The following is a 4,514-nucleotide window of genomic DNA, read 5'->3' as shown; positions in this document are numbered from 1 at the left end:
AGATAACACAGGTGGAGTCACAGATAACACAATTAAGAGTCAAGATAACACAATTAAGAGTCACAGGTGGTATTTAAATGTGGCTTAAAGCATTGTATTGATTATTTCAGATTCACGTCTACACCTCAGCACCGTCCATAAGCCCGAGTATGACCCTGGTACCGGAGATGATATTGACAAGACGTAATGGAATATGATAAGAGAGCGTAGCGTGGAGGTCATGGTAACAATACAAGCCTAGACAGATGTTGTTTATGGGTCATTGGTGTTAAGTATACGATTTCCTGTCACTAGAATGAAAGGTTATTGGGCTACTATCTGCTTTCTCCTTTCCATCTCCTCCTCCTTCATCACCTCTTTCTCTTTTCTCTTCTTCCTCTCCTCATTCTACTCTTATTACTATTTCCTTGTTGTCATCGTCCGTATCTCTCTCTCTCTCTCTATCTTCCTTGTTCTTCTCTCCCTCTCTTGTTTCCTTGTTTCTCCCCTCTTCTCTTTTACTATTCCTACTCTTTGTAAATTAATTCTCCCTATCTTCATCTATTTTGTCCCATTTCCCGTCTTTATTTTTATTTTGTGTTTCCTCTCTTTATTATTCCTATTTCTGTTGCCGTCTTCCCCTCCTTCGATCACATCCTCCCCTCCCATTATTACTCATCCTCCCCCTCCATCCCTGTCTTTCCCATCCTTCCTCCCTTTCCCTTCCTCACCCTCTTATCTTCACTCTCTCACTTCCCTTCCCACCATCTCTCCCTCCGCCCCTCCTTCCCCTACCATCACCCTCCTTCCCTCCCCTACCATCAACCCTCCTTCCCTCCCCTACCATGCTCCTCCGTCTCTCCCCTACCATCACCCTCCTTCCCTCCCTACCATCATCCCTCCTGCCCTCCCCTACCATGCTCATTCCGTCCCTCCCCTACCATCAACCCTCCTTCCTCCTACCATGCTCCTCCGTCTCTCCTACCACCATCCCTCCTCCTCTCTCTCACCCCCCCCCCAACTCACACCTTTAAGGAGTAATAAGGTCAGGCCAGGTGAGTGTTCAGACTAGGTCCAAGGTCTGATGAGTCTACCACCACCAAGATTTTTCCTGTTTTTATTGCGAAGATCGTGCAAGCAGGTACACACACACACACACACACACACACACACACACACACACACACACACACACACACGCGCACACGCGCACACCACACACACACACGCACACACACACACGCACACACACACACACACACACACACACACACACACACACACACACACACACACACTACTCTCAAGGCCGTGAGTTCGGTATGTCATACCTGACATTCCAGAACAAGTGATTAAGACGTAACTCACACAAAAAGTCAGACACAACATTTTTATAAACCTAGAAAGACTTCCTCGTCAGAGAGAGAGAGAGAGAGGAAGAAGGGATAAGAGGGCAGGGGAAGGATAAGGATAAGGAGGGAATGACGACAGAAAGGAGATGAGAGGAGAGGAATAGGTAAGAGATATAGGAGAGGAGGACAGGAAGTCAATGAGCCCAGAGAGTGAAGGTGTGTGACAAGTTAACTAAGGATTCACAACAGGTCAGGTGCAGTCAGGACACAGGCAGTTAGATGGTCTCTCCTTGGGTGTGTGTGTGTCATGATGCATAAACAAACAAACACGCACACACACACACACATGACTGTATCCACTGGTGTACATGATCGTAAACAATGACGTTGGTAATGTGGGTATGAACATTGTCTCTAATACTTTCAATCTTTGTTTATTTGGTCGTGGTGGTCATCAATTCAAACAGGTAAAGGTGTCGTGATCCTGTATGACGCGAGGTAGTGTGTCGGGGGATTGTGGCGGATCACCTGTGTTACGGATCACCTGTGTTACGGATCACCTGTGTTACGGATCACCTGTTATGGATCACCTGTGTTACGGATCACCTGTGTTATGGATCACCTGTGTTACGGATCACCTGTGTTATGGATCACCTGTGTTACGGATCACCTGTGTTACGGATCACCTGTGTTACGGATCACCTGTGTTACGGATCACCTGTGTTATGGATCACCTGTGTTGTGGATCACCTGTGTTATGGATCACATGTATTGGATCACCTGAATCACCTGTGTTACGATCACCTGTGTTACGGATCACCTGTGCTACGGATCACCTGTGTTACGGATCACCTCTGTTACGGATCACACATGTTAGACTATTCTATCACAACAAAGGCAAGATATGAGTAGTGACGATACCAATGGAACTATCATTGTTGGTAGACGAATACTAACAACAACAAAACCGGAAAATAGTCAGGATACATTATGAATATACTGTAGGTCGTGTTTTCACCTTATTTTTATTTTATCTTCTCATTAGTTATTGAATTAGAATGAATCGAACCAACACTTCCCATAAGTAACTATTGACGCCATGCCATATAAAGGGTTTCTGTAATTGGATCTGTCTGGAACCAAAATTACGGAGGCCTGTGATATTCTGTTCCGTTCTTCACTACGGATTCTTAAAAAACATATTGTCAGAAGTGGGATTCGAACCCACGCCCGGAAGACCGGACTGCGACCTGAACGCAGCGCCTTAGACCGCTCGGCCATCCTGACATATAGTTATTCAGAAAGGCTAGTCGTATTTATTGAGGTAATCTATCAACTTTCCAAAATTCGCTTTAGTTAAGTAGATAATTAGATGGATATAACTGGATAAATACACACAAACAAACATATACACACAAATATTGACATACTTTGGAGAAGCTAGTAACACCACCCTGGCACCGTCTCCTGCTCCCACCTGAGATCCCTCGTCTGCGAATTGTTGTTCGACACTACAACCGCATCCAGCCCATACGACCAAATAAAGATCGCTAGAAGAACAGTTCATTTCCAACCATTGTACAAAAATATCAACTCGTAGTATGCGGTGTGTTGACTCCCTGCCAATTTTACTTTTGTATTGTTACTATGTTGAAATTCCTTGTTAAATGACCCTCTCTCTTGTCATAATATACAGTATATGCACCACTAATGTCACCTGTCAATCACGAGACCCACTTCCCAATTATGTAACTTCTGTCACATCTGTTTATTGTATATTTTCACCTTTTTGGCTGCCATGTTCTTTAATAGACTGTAAATTATTATTATTATTATTATAAAACTCACGCGCACACACAAACACACGCAAACATACACACAACAACAACAACAACAATAGCCCCTCGTACTTATATTTCGCAAACATATGTTAGAGAATCCTCGTATCTTATCTTACCGCCTGGCACTGCCCACAGCTGACACGGGATACTCCGGTACCGCCTGCCAGTGCCAAGGGGTGCCAGCGACGAGGGTAGGGGTGGCTCGTATTGCGAGATGGCGTCAAGTCAAAATATTCGGCTGGTATTTCAAACGACACAGATGACGTTTGGGGCGGCATTAATAGAAGTAAATTACATATTTCGTATAGCGGGTCATTACGGTGTGTGGTACAAATTTTGTATATCGAATTTAATTATATACCAGCATAGTCTACATACTTACTGAACCAATTGTTAACTTGTATGGTGAGTTTATCTATCTATCTATCTATCTATCTATCTATCTATCTATCTATCTATCTATCAGTCAACAGTTTTCATTAAAGCATCCCTTTTTTTTTTAGGGATCTCAAACGGATAGTGAGCAACAGGACCAAGTTAACGATGTGACCACGGAAACAATCTCCTGTTAGTCAGTTTGTTAGTCAGATCAAGTGTTTACGACGGTGCATCAGACACGAACAATTACTAAGTGATTAAGATAGCATGAAGTACGCAGCCAATAGAATTTAATCGTGTCCACTAAGGTCTGTTTTGATTGGTGTTTTAACCCTTCTGGTCTGATGAAATATACAAACATCCAGTCTGTTCGGGTCAGATTTAATATTGATAATAGTTGAGAATTATAGAAAATTAAGCAATAAACACAAAGACAAGTGGAAAAACTCATGACAACACCGACCCCTGCATTGAGGTCGGCAGCCAGCATTAGGAGGTGAGAGCGAGTCACAAGATCGCTAACGTGGCTGGTGTTAACAGGAAGGGGGGTGTAACTCAGAGGTAGAGTGCTCGCTTCGCATGTGAGAAGTCCCGGGTTCAATCCCCGGCTCCTCCACTACATTTTATGGTGAGAGGAGCCATAAGTGACGTCACTAAGGATAGGGGTGGAGTTGGCTGCAAAGAGAGAGGAGGCGAGTTACATTTTATGACGTCACGAGGTTCAAGGAAGCTTGGTAAAGGGTAGTGGGTGTGGCTAGGAGGAGTTGGAGGCCTTTAATGACGTCATGAGGTTCAAAGAGGCGTGGTCAGGTGGGACAATGTGTGACGTTATAAACGGTACAGGTGTCGTTAATGACGTCGCAGAATACTAACTCGTGATTGGGGAACTCTTCCATGACGTCAAAAGGAGCAAAATGTATGTAGTCAGGATGCTGAAGGGACTTTAAGTGACGTCATCAATGCT

General features: G+C 44.0%; 2 non-coding genes across 2 annotated transcripts; one reads left to right on the top strand and one right to left on the bottom strand.

Annotated features, from left to right (window-relative positions):
• Nucleotides 1–2,534: 2,534 nt before the first annotated feature.
• Nucleotides 2,535–2,618, bottom strand: Trnal-cag. Its single transcript has one exon. It is a non-coding gene; the product is annotated as a tRNA-Leu (tRNA).
• A 1,476-nt stretch (nt 2,619–4,094) lies between these two features.
• Trnaa-cgc lies at nt 4,095–4,166 on the top strand. The gene has a single exon. It is a non-coding gene; the product is annotated as a tRNA-Ala (tRNA).
• Nucleotides 4,167–4,514: the final 348 nt, after the last annotated feature.

Source organism: Homarus americanus, unplaced genomic scaffold (genome assembly GCF_018991925.1).
Source record: "Homarus americanus isolate GMGI-L3 unplaced genomic scaffold, GMGI_Hamer_2.0 scaffold18044, whole genome shotgun sequence".
NCBI lineage: Eukaryota > Metazoa > Arthropoda > Malacostraca > Decapoda > Nephropidae > Homarus > Homarus americanus.
The sequence above is the reverse complement of the archived record's forward strand: the minus strand, read 5'-3'. Positions and strand labels throughout refer to the sequence as shown.